At 40.1% G+C, this 12,847-nt stretch overlaps 1 protein-coding gene across 1 annotated transcript in view; it reads right to left on the bottom strand.

Moving 5' to 3' along the window:
* CKMT2 (creatine kinase, mitochondrial 2) overlaps positions 1 to 12,394 on the bottom strand; it is a 35,466-nt gene extending 23,072 nt beyond the window's left edge. The window contains exon 1 of the mRNA XM_073344382.1: positions 12,329 to 12,394. The gene's annotated coding sequence lies outside the window, so the exon portion shown is untranslated. The remainder of the gene's footprint in view (positions 1 to 12,328) is intronic.
* Between the last annotated feature and the right edge of the window lie 453 nt (positions 12,395 to 12,847).

The raw sequence follows: 12,847 nt of genomic DNA, 5'->3' as shown, positions 1-12,847 counted from the left end.
CATTAGGCAGGCCATCATATTTAGCTATCTCACATGATTTCTGCTGGCAAGGATGCACTATGTTGATAGCTGTTTTCACATTCCATCAATTCCTTATATTAATAGGATGTGACATAGAAGTCCTATGCTTTGTTCCAGGAGCAATTGATTGACTGCATATTTTTTCACCTTGAAGCCCTTTCCAGAGATGTAGCGTGCACAACAAATAATAACACCATTCCATTAAGAAAGTCACTATTTGCAGTACTAGGACATTACTAACGTTGTGGTTTATATCTGCCAACCAATCACAATGTGTTCTATAGCTGAACCGCTTGGTAATAATGACCATATGTAATTAGATTTAACACCTTTGTGCGAGGGTGGAAAATACCAAAGACGCCCGCCACTGTAACATTTAACTTCAAGAAAGGGAACTACACAAAAATAAGGAAGCTAGTTAAATGGAAATTAAATGGAATGGTCAGCAGAATGAAATGCGTGCAAGCTCATGGAAACTGTCTAAACACACCATAATAGAGGCTCAAACTAAAATTATCCCACAAATTAAAAAAAAAATATAGAAAGTAAGAGGACCAAAAAAAAAAACCTACCACCATGGCTAAACAGAATAAATGAGGCAGTTAGAGACAGAAAGGCATCCTGTAAAAATTGGAAGTCAAATCCTAGTGAGGAAAATAGAAAGAAGCATAAACTCTCGCATGTCAAGTGTAAAAGTATTATTAGGCAGACCAAAAAAGAATTTAAAGTAGCAAAAGGCACAACAACTAACAGCAGTTTTTATTAAAAGTTCATCAGAAGCAGGAAGCCTGCCAAATGATCCATGGGGCCCCTGGACTATCGAGGTGCTAAAGGAGCACTCATGGAAGAAAGACCATTGAAGAGAAGCTAAATGAATTCTTTGAATTGGGCTTTACTACAGAGAATGCGAGGGAGATTACCACACTGTGCCATTCTTTTTGGGTGACAAATCTGAGGAACTATCCCAGACCAAGGTGTCAACAGAAGAAGTTTGGAACAAATTGATAAATTAAACAGTAATAAGTCACCAGGACCAGATGGTATTCACCCAAGAGTTCTGAAGGAACTCAGATATGAAATTGCAGAACTACTAACTGCGGTTTGTAACCTATTGTTTAAATCAGCTTCTGTACCACATGATTGGATGATAGCTAATGTGACACCACTTTTTTAAAAAAGGCTCCAGAGGCGATCCTGGCAAGTACAGGATAAGTTAGGTAAACCTAACTTCAGTACCAGGCAAATTGATTGAAAACTATAGTAAAGAAGAGAATTATCAGACACATAGATGAACATGATTTGTTGGGGAAGAGTCAACATGACTTTTTGAAGGGAAATTATACCTCACCAATCTATTGGAATTCTTTAAGGGGGTCAAGAATCATGTAGATAGGGTGATCCAGTGGATATAGTGTACTTAGAATCATAGAATATCAGGGTTGGAAGGGACCTCAGGAGGTCATCTAGTCCAACCCCCTGCTCAACGCAGGACCAATCCCCAATTAAATCATCCCAGCCAGGGCTTTGTCAAGCCTGACCTTAAAAACTTCTAAGGAAGGAGATTCTACCACCTCCCTAGGTAACGCATTCCAGTGTTTCCCCACCCTCCTAGTGAAAAAGTTTTTCCTAATATCCAACCTAAACCTCCCCCACTGCAACTTGAGACCATTACTCCTTGTCCTGTCCTTTTCTACCACTGAGAATAGTCTAGAACCATCCTCTCTGGAACCACCTCTCAGGTAGTTGAAAGCAGCTATCAAATCCCCCCTCATTCTTCTCTTCTGCAGACTAAACAATCCCAGTTCCCTCAGCCTCTCCTCATAAGTCATGTGTTCCAGACCCCTAATCATTTTTGTTGCCCTTCGCTGGACTCTCTCCAATTTATCCACATCCTTCTTGTAGTGTGGGGCCCAAAACTGGACACAGTACTCCAGATGAGGCCTCACCAATGTCAAATAGAGGGGGACGATCACGTCCCTCGATCTGCTCGCTATGCCCCTACTTATACATCCCAAAATGCCATTGGCCTTCTTGGCAACAAGGGCACACTGCTGACTCATATCCAGCTTCTCATCCACTGTCACCCCTAGGTCCTTTTCCGCAGAACTGCTGCCTACCCATTCGGTCCCTAGTCTGTAGCTGTGCATTGGGTTCTTCCGTCCTAAGTGCAGGACCCTGCACTTATCCTTATTGAACCTCATCAGATTTCTTTTGGCCCAATCCTCCAATTTGTCTAGGTCCCTCTGTATCCTATCCCTGCCCTCCAACGTATCTACCACTCCTCCCAGTTTAGTATCATCCGCAAATTTGCTGAGAGTGCAATCCACACCATCCTCCAGATCATTTATGAAGATATTGAACAAAACCGGCCCCAGGACCGACCCCTGGGGCACTCCACTTGACACCGGCTGCCAATTAGACATGGAGCCATCGATCACTACCCGTTGAGCCCGACAATCTAGCCAACTTTCTACCCACCTTATAGTGCAATCATCCAGCCCATACTTCTTTAACTTGCTGACAAGAATACTTGTGGGAGACCGTGTCAAAAGCTTTGCTAAAGTCAAGAAACAATACATCCACTGCTTTCCCTTCATCCACAGAACCAGTAATCTCATCATAGAAGGCGATTAGATTAGTCAGGCATGACCTTCCCTTGGTGAATCCATGCTGACTGTTCCTGATCACTTTCCTCTCATGTAAGTGCTTCAGGATTGATTCTTTGAGGACCTGCTCCATGATTTTTCCGGGGACTGAGGTGAGGCTGACTGGCCTGTAGTTCCCAGGATCCTCCTTCTTCCCTTTTTTAAAGATTGGCACTACATTAGCCTTTTTCCAGTCATGCGGGACTTCCCCCGTTCGCCACGAGTTTTCAAAGATAATGGCCAATCTTAAAGAAATCTTGGACTTTCAGAAAGCCTTTGACAAGGTCCCTCACAAAGGCTCTTAAACAAAATAAGCAATCATGGTTACGAATCAGTAACTGGTTAAAATACAGAAACAAAGGGTAGGAATAAATGGTCAGTTTTCACAATGGAGAGAGGTAAATTGCGGTGTCCCCCCAGGGGTTTGTTCTGGGACCAGTGCTGTTCAACATATTTATAAATGATCTAGAAAAAGGGATGTACAGTGAGGTGGAAAAGTTTGCAGATGATACCAAATTACTCAAGATAGTTAAGTCCTAAGCAGACTGCAAAGGATTACAAAGGACTCTCACAAAATTGGGTGACTGGGCAACAAAATGGCAGATGAAATTCAATGTTGATAAATGCAAAGTAATGCACATTGGAAAACATAATCCCAACTTCACATACAAAATGAGGAGTTCTGAATTAGCTGTTATTACTCAAGAAAGAGCTCTTGAAGTCATTGCAGATAGTTCTCTGAAAACATCCACTCAGTGTGCAATGGCAGTCAATAAAGCTAACAGAGTGTTATAAACCATTAGGAAAGGGAGAGAGAATAAGACAGAAAATATCATAATGCTACTATATAAAGGTACAGAGAAGGGCAACAAAAATGATCAATGGTATGGAACAGCTTCCCTATGAGGAGAGATTAAAAAGACTGGGACTGTACGGCCTAGAAAAGAGACAACTAAGGGGAGTAGGGAAGTGTTATTTACTCCTTCCCGTAACACAAGAGACAGGGGTCAGTACTGCAAGCAGTGCTGGTCAACATATTCATAAATTATCTTGACAGAGGGGTAAACGGAGCGGCGACAAAGTTTGCAGATGATACGAACTTACTCAAGGTAGTTAAGCCTAATGTAGTGGGCCCTCAGCCTTTCCAGACTGCTGTACCCCTTTCAGGAGTCCGATTTGTCTTGTGTACCCCCAAGTTTCACCTCACTTAAAAACTACTTGCTTACAAAATCAGACACAAAAATACAAAAGTGGCACAGCACACTGTTACTGAAAAATAGCTGCCTCTCTCATTTTTACCATATAATAAAAATAAAACAATTGGAATATAAATATTGTGCATACATTTCAGTGTATGGTATATAGAGCAGTATAAACAAGTAATTGTTTGTATGGAATTTTAGTTTATACTGACTTCACTAGTGCTTTTTATGTAGCCTGTATCTATATGAGTTGCAAATATCTAGATCAGTTGATGTATCCCCTGGAAGACCTCTGTGTACCCCCACACGTACGTGTACCCCTGATTGAGACCTACTGGTCTAAAGCACACCGTAAAGAGTAACAAAGGGATCTCACAGAACTGGATGACTGGACAACAAAATGTCGGATGAAATTCAGTGGTGATAAATGCAAAGTAATGCATATTGGAAAACATAGTCTCAACTATACATATAAAATGATGGGGTCTTAATTAGCTGTTCCCATTCAAGAAAGAGATCTTGGCGTCATTGTGGATAGTTCTCTGAAAACATCCATTCAATGTTCAGCGTCAGTCAAAAAAGCTAACAGAATGTTAGGAACCGTTAGGAAAGGGACAGATGATAAAATGCCATGATATAAATCCCTCATGCACCCACATCTTGAATACTGCATGCAATTCTGGTCACCCCATCTCAAAAAAGATACGGAAATAATACAGAGAAGGGCAACAAAAAATGATTAGGGGTATGGAACAGCTTCCATATGAGGAGGGATTAAAAAGATGGACGATTCATCCTGGAAAAGAGACAAGTAACCGGGGGGCGCATATGATAGAAGACTATAAAATTATGAATTGTGTGGAGAAAGTGAATAAAGAAGTGTTCTTTATGCCTTCATATAACACAAGACCCAGGGGGTCTTCCAATGAAATTATTTGGCAGCAGGTTTAAAACAAACCAAAGAAAAGTATCTGCACACAACACACAGTGAGCTTGTGAAACTCAGTGCCAGGAGATGCTGTGAAGGCCAAAACTATAACGGGATTCAAAAAGGAATTAGATAAGTTTATGGAGGATAGGTCCATCATTGGCTATTAGCCAAGATGGTCAGGGTTGCAATCCCATGCTCTGGGTATACATAAGCTTCTGACTGCCAGATGCTGGGACAGGACGACAGGGGACTGATCACTCGATAATTGCCTGGTTCTGTTCATTCCCTCTGAAGTATTTGGCATTGGCCACTGTTGGAACACAAGCTCCTGGGCTAGATGGACCATTGGTCTGACCCACTATGGCCATCCTTATGCTCTGAGCTACACATACAAAATCAGTTGAGGACTTAGGCACTAGACGGGAATTGTGTGATTGTGACGTACGTTTGAAGTTATTCACTTCTGTTAATATCTTCAAAAAACTCCAACTAGCATGTACTGTACTTTCTAAGGAGTCAGATGGGATGGACACAGCAGCTGTCCACACATCTAAAGCCCAGTTTAGTGCTAGCATAATTAGGCTGAGGTAGCAGGAAAGATGGATACAAAAGTTAGTTATTGCCTTATGGCTTTCTTGAGTCCAAGTGAAGGCATGCAGAAAGCTGTTCCTACTCTTCCTGCTCCTTCCTCTTTGAAGCCATATTTGGCAGTAGTGTTCCCACTTATCACAAAGATATTTATTTGCTATATCTTATACATTTATCAGTCTTCTCCTTTTAGTTATTTCATTATGCAATTCCTTGTCTATCTCAGAGTGGATGGTTTCCAGTGATAAGAGTATTTTCCCAGAGCTATAGATTTTGGTCTCTTTCAATCCTTTCTTTTTATTAAGATCCTTTATCCCCTTCTGTACCCTACTTACATTGAGAATTTTGATTTTTTTGTCCTACCTGGCTTCCACTTAATTCCCTAAAATCAGATGGTCATCTTCACTATTACCTCATGCTTTGGCCCAAAAGGTTACTCTAGGAGCCTCGTTCTGATAGGCATTTCACCTGCTCCTATTAGTAGTACACACAGACGTATAGGAATGAAGGTACCACATACAATACGCAATGCCTGTGCTTGGATATAGTCTAGTTTTCTCAGCTTTCTGTTTCCTGCCAGTCCAAATACCTGGCATTCATACTCAATAATTGGTCTAATGAGCACTCTGTACAGCGTTATCACCATTTTCTTATCCACTTCCCAGGATGTTCCAGAAATAGTTTTAAGTAAGTTAATTCAGCTGGTCATCAAATATCCCATTTAAGAGTTTGTAATTTTTCACTATATTATCTGTTGGTCATATAGATAGAACTTTATATCTAAACCAGTGAACTGCTGCTGGGCTTACGAGCGAGCCTGCTAGCTTCCTCAGCCAATCAGGCAAGGTGTCCCATCAGATGGTCAAGCTGATGCAGTTTATCTGTGCTCATTAGGTTATCAGGAAACTGGGCAGGTGTAAGTCTTTTTCCAACAGTATGGCCCTTTCCCATACTCACATGGGTAAAGGAGCTGTTTTTTTCATAGAGGTCTAGGAGTTTGGTGGACTGTAACTAAAGAGGAGAGGAAGCATATGTTTTTCTTTAGATTTGATGGCCAGAAGGGACAATTATGATCATCTAATCTGACCTTCTGCATAACACAGTCAATAGGACTTCCCTGAATTAATTCCTGCTTCAGGTTCAATAGCTGTGGTTGAATTAGAGCATAGCTTTTAGAAAAAACATCCAATCTTAACATAAATGTTTCCAGGGATGGAGAATCCACTACAACCCCTTGGTGAGTTATTCCAATGGTTAATTACCTGCACTGCTAACTATTTACACCTTATTTGTAGTTTGAATTTATCTAGCTTCAATTTCTATCCATTTGGATTGTGTTACACTGTGTCTTCTACACTGAAGAGTCATTTCTTCTGGAACTTCCCAGTGTTCCAAAACTTAAATAAATCTGGCCCAAATTCAGACAGAAGTATTTATTAAACTCTTCTGCCTTATTATTGACAGTTCTACCATTTCCATCTAATAATGGACCAATACAATTGTGAGGGTTCCTTTTGTTCCTAATTTACTTAAGAAATTTCTTTGTCGTCTTTAACTCTGCTGGCTATAAATATCTCAGTGTGGCCTTTTGCTATCCTTATCAATTTCCTACAATTCCTAGCTCCTAATTTTTATTTGGTGCTATCAATTTCCTTTTTCTACATTTATTATTAAAAAGACAGATGCTTTCATTTCCCCTCCAAGCCAGGCTTTTATTTTATTTATTTATTTTTTTTAAAGGGAAGTCTTCTTTCTTGATTGTAGGATTTTTGCTTTTTGGGCATTTAGTAAGATGTTCTTGAACAGTTCCTATTTGTTAATTTTTTTTTCTGTTTAAATTCTCTTGTTGATTTGTCTCATAACTGTTTCAGCTTTGTTAAATTAGCCTTTTAAAGCACCAAATATATATATTACCATGACAGTCTATAGCCCTAGGTTCACCTCTTTTACAAGACTATGATAGATTTTGTATAAAGTATACTTTTTGAAGTATCATTTGAAAACTCATAATTTGCTGAGCATTATTGTCCTGGCAAAATGTGTGGCAACATTTTATGTAAAGTTATAAAATTTTACCGTATGACATTACTGAAACGTGTTCCAACTTTAGAAAAGCAGCCACAAAACAGTTCCTCAGACAAAAGGCCAACTGATGCCTCAGCTAGGGGTCAACAAAATCAAATGGACCATTGCCTGGTTAAGGGCCATTCTTTGATAGGAAAGAGGGTGTGAGCAAAAAATTTATATCTTCTCAAAGAAACAGCTGGAAATTCCCATCCCCACAGACTTTCTATCTCTTGAATCCCAGCTGGAGATGATTCTCAAAGAAAAGGAAAAAAATATAATGGGGAATACATGCCCCATGTTTTCCTTCCTTTCTCTCTACCCCCAGCCACTACAATACCTCAGAAACAAAGAAACAGCTTTGGACTGAGGGAGGGATCCTGTCTGAAAGGAATTCAACCAGTAGGACTGCTGAAGCATGTGGTGAGAGACTTTTGCTTTGAATTCACTTCTCATTTAGTTATTAGTTGCATTTACTTTTATTTATCAATGCATCCGATGAAGTGAGCTGTAGCTCATGAAAGCTTATGCTCAAATTTGTTAGTCTCTAAGGTGCCACAAGTCCTCCTTTTCTTTTTGCGGATACAGACTAACACGGCTGCTACTCTGAAACCTTTTATTTTCTTGTAACCAATTCTAACTTTTATGCCTCATTACTTGTAATCACTTTATCTTTCTGTAGTTAAATAAACTTGTTTTATCTAACCCAGTGTGTGTTGGAATTGAAGTGTTTGGCAAACTATTGAGATAAAAAATTACATGCACAAATCCTGTTAATAAAATGACAGGCTTTATGTCAGCTTGTATTGTCCAAGAGAGGGCTGGGCAGTACAAGATGCACATTTCTGGGGGAAAGTCTGGGACTGAGAATTTGCTGGTGTTGGTCTGCAGTGTAACTCAAGAGTGGCTAGCCTAAGCACTCATGCATTATAGCTGGGAGTCGTTTACAAGAGGGAGGCTGAGAGCGAGCAGACCAGGAGTGGTTGCTCTCACAGCGAAGTAGTATAAAAGGCACCTCCCCCTCCAGGTTGGAGAATTGAAGGGCCACAGCTGTTCAAACAGTCCAGATTATACCCTGGGCAAGGTCACATCGGCACAGTGAGCTGGATAGATGCACAATTTGTTATTTTAAGTGCAGTTTACACTTGGAGTCCTGGTACAGTGATTTTAAGTGAGTCTCACATGTGACTGTCTCCAGCCACCACCTTATTTCAGGTGAGGGAAATAGAAATAGTACAGCATAAAAATGAGCGGCCGTGACACAACTGCAAAGTTAGAGCTGGCCAGATTGGGGGCAGCAGAAAAGAGCGCAAATACCAGTATCAGATGTGGCAGCCAAAAATGAGACTGAAAGAAGCAGCTGCTGCATGGGAAGCTGAAGAAGTCACCCATAAGAGAGCCATGGAGCTGAGAAACAGAGGCTGAGGAGGAGGAGAGGAACTACAACCTGTAACGGTTAGAAAAACATGGAAAGATCCCAAACTCACCAACATCTCCCTCCACTCAAAGAACCCTCTGGTGGGACAAGGTGTGTCCTGCATACAAAGAGACTGCACTGAAGAGAGTACTTCACCACTTTTGAAAAGCTAGGTGAAATTCATAAGATTCCTGAGGAAAGAGTCCCCACACTGATTGCAAAACTGTCTGGTAAAGCTCAGAATGTATTTCATGAAAGCCAATTTGGGAAGCTTTGATATATTCTGAATTTAAGAAAGCTGTTTAACAAAAGTTCCAAATTACTCCTGAAATGTGTAGGGTGAAATTTAGAAATCTTAAAAGGAGTGCTGGCATGAGTCATAAAGGGACTGTTTATAAGATGTGACCTAATAAGAATATGGGTACAAGGAAAAGGAGTAGAAAATTATGACTAATTGATGGTCAGTGCATATATTCAAGAAATGTTCTTGAGCAGTGGGATCAATGTAAAAAGTTGCCTGTGGGATAACTCTGTAAAATCTGTAGCGTAGATGGCTACATTGGCTGATGCCTTTGAGCAAGCCTTTTATATCACCACAGGACTTGACTCAGAAAGACTGAGACTTACCCAAGCTCCTGGGCCACTGGCAAAGTCAGGAATACACTCAAGAGTCTGGAGAGTGAGATTTGCCACTGGCACAAAAACACCTTCAGGACTAGACACAACTCCCAAGGTCATTTTCACTTGTGGTAACACTTGAAGGCAAAAGTAGTATCAGTCTCTGCTGTAGACTAGAAGAGCACCCAGCAGAGCAACTGATGCTAGGTACACTTCTTGCAGGAGGGTTCTTCAGTCTGATCAACGATCCACAATATACAATGAGTTGTAGAGTAAACTTATATTGAACAGCTATTTCCACCACAAAGTAGTTAATTGTGTGGGAATAAGTGTAACAGTGCAATGGAGCCATACTGCTTAAACATAGCATAGAGTTCTGAGTCTGTACATACATTTCACAGCTTTCTTCAAAACTAAATGCAGTTGTCACTATTCTTCCATTACACTATCCCTTCACACAAGACAAGGGTAATCAAACCTCAGAGCCAATTTGGAACTACCTTTTCTAGAGCAATGATTCTTAACCAGGAGATAACCTGAAACCCCCAGGGAATTGACAGCAGCTACCTAGAAGACCATGAGCTTTGAGGTTACAGCTTTTCTGTAGTCTCTCCTAAAGGAGCTTTGCTCAACTTCTGGAGTCCATATTTTTTTTAAAAATGTTATTTGAATACTAGAAAAATCAGCTGTACTGCATGCAATGTTAAATGATCAAATCCCATTTTGACAAATTACTGAAGCCACTGAAGAAATTCTGGTAGTACCCACTAGGAACCAGCTCCAAGGATTCTTCATTACATTTAGGGAGGACGTGACATAGTTAGCTGCATTTAGGACTACTATGAAGGAGAAGAATGTTTACTTAAAGGCCTTAAAACAAACCAACCCTGCTCTCATTTACACAGGTATAAATATGGAGACACTCTTTTAAAGCTTAAAGATCTGAACTTCTCCAAAGATTAGGTTTTATAGTTTGGGTCCATCTCTAATATTAATGTTTGAAAACTGTCAATCAGATCTTTTACAAAATGTATATAAAGTCTGTAGGAATCCACACATGCAAAAATTCCCCATGCTACTTTCATCAGCAGTTTCACATCTGACCTATAGCAATCACTTTCTTTTTTGGCAGGGTTTTCCAGGACAGTTGACTTTTTAGCAGCAGGCTCTTTCAATCTATTCTAAAGGTGTCAGATTATGGACAGTGAGTTTGTGATCTGCAGGGAGGTGAAACCATTATATTCACGCCTCTGAAAATTTCAGAGGAGATTCAAATTGTGATTCTAAAAGTACAAACCACTTTATCCTTTAAGCTGAAGTATCTTGCAGTCACTACTAATTCATCCCCCCCCCCCCCCCAAAATAAACTGAGTTCTCTTTAGAGGACTAAAGAAGCTAGAGAGTTAATTGCTAAAGAAGTAGTCATTTATGAGCACTATTTTCTTAGTCAGGTATTAATGTAGCTGAGGACAAATTTCTGGTTCTCTTATATTTATAGTTTATATTAGGAAGCACATGTTTTTTTCCAAAGGAGATAAAACTAGAAGGGCTGCAGACAGGAAAAGTGATGTTTCTAGAAATAGAACTAGATTAAATACTGGAGCCCAGTCACAGCTGGTATTAACTACCACACCATGTGATCCTGACTGACATTTGAAAGGCATCACAGAGCCATAGCTAAAAGTTCACACAGATAATGTATATATTCATATTTTAAATAGCAAACAATAGAGCAGATTTGAATAAAATGTCAGTATGTGGCCATGCTTGACCTTTCAGTCTTTAGAAAGCTAAAATGTGACATTACTCAAGCTATGCTTTTTCCGATAATTGAATCATGATGTAGCTACATACATGGAACTCAAACTGTTAACCAGCTGTTCTTGATAATGATGCTATTGCAGTAAATAGACCCTCATAAGTGATAAAAAATGGGGTTCAAAAAGAACAAAATTCTGTTACCTGATAACACTTCACTTGTGTCATACAAAGCCTGATCCAAAGCCAACTGAAGTTATTGGGAATTTTTCCCATTCACATTAATGGGCTGGTTAACCTTTCAGACAGAGTTGGTTTAAAACAAGTCTCCAGAAATCAACCACCATATTTCTAATTTCGCTTTTAACTTTAATACGCATCATCATGAATGAAGAGGCCAGGATTGCATTTCTCTCTCTTCATAACTCCATTGATCCATGAACCTGTATAAAATCTAATCTTTTTAAAGGAATTCAAAAATCAGCTTACACTGAAAGAAGGAGGAGAAGGGGAAAGATGGTAAAGAATGTTGAACAGTCCAAAAAACCCCACACCATTCTGTGATAGATGCTCATTGGTATAAACTGGCATAGTTCCATTGAGGGTGACCAACAGAAGATCAGACCCATAGGGTCTTTTCTGGAGAGATGCTGAGTCCCAAACACTCCCACGCAAGCCAGTGAGTTGTGGATATTGATCACCTCTAAGAAGCTGGTCTGCTGCACCATATAGCAAGAAAACTTGTATCTAATGTGTAAATAAAGACATTTCTAGCTAACTCCAGACATTTACAGACAATTTAAGGTGGTTTCTCTGCAGGGTGACCGTAGAAATGTTATGATTCTGCCAGATTTTAATTTTTGTTTATTTAAAGTGCTACTTAAGTGTCACCATTTGAAGCAGCCGCATAATGGGCTGACACAGTTTGCTGTCATTGCTGTCTGAGTAGTTATGCAAATCAGTAAATTATAGTCAAATTACACCATCATGCATGGTGCTTTGAATTCATTTTTAATAAACCTCCCCATTTTAAATGCCACTGTTTGTGGAGAACAAAAACGCAAGAAGAGTTAGTTAAACTGACCTTGAAGCTGAAGTTAGACACCTCTTGCTGGCCAGTGAGCCCAAAAGCAGAAAGTAGTTTGTGTACTGCCAGGATTCCAGGTCATATGAGGAGGAAGGGACGGTGGGGGAAGGGGAACATAATTACTCCACTGGCCAATCCTATTTCATTTAGTGATACTGATAACATTTGTTCACACAACTGTGCCCTTGAAGGTATAACGAGAATGAGGCAATGCTGCTCCCTTCTTACATTTATGAAATCAACATTTTCTTTAATTGGCTGAGCCACCAGAGATTACAATCTTGTAAGAAAATAAGAGGCCTGATTCTTAATTGTGAAAAGGGTCCTTTGTGCTGCTCCACTAGTGTATAGCCAACCACCCGGGAATCCCCAGCTCCAGTGAAGATCATTGGTGAAATGGAACCAGTGTAGCAACTCTATCACCCCTTCCTTACAGCTCTAGAAGTAGGGGTTATGGCCAAAGAACAGGGGGGCACGACTGGACCCCTCCTGGGCTCTGAACGTTTCTAATTGCCA

This window comes from Lepidochelys kempii, chromosome 5 (assembly GCF_965140265.1).
Source record: "Lepidochelys kempii isolate rLepKem1 chromosome 5, rLepKem1.hap2, whole genome shotgun sequence".
Taxonomy (NCBI): Eukaryota; Metazoa; Chordata; order Testudines; family Cheloniidae; genus Lepidochelys; species Lepidochelys kempii.
The sequence above is the reverse complement of the archived record's forward strand: the minus strand, read 5'-3'. Positions and strand labels throughout refer to the sequence as shown.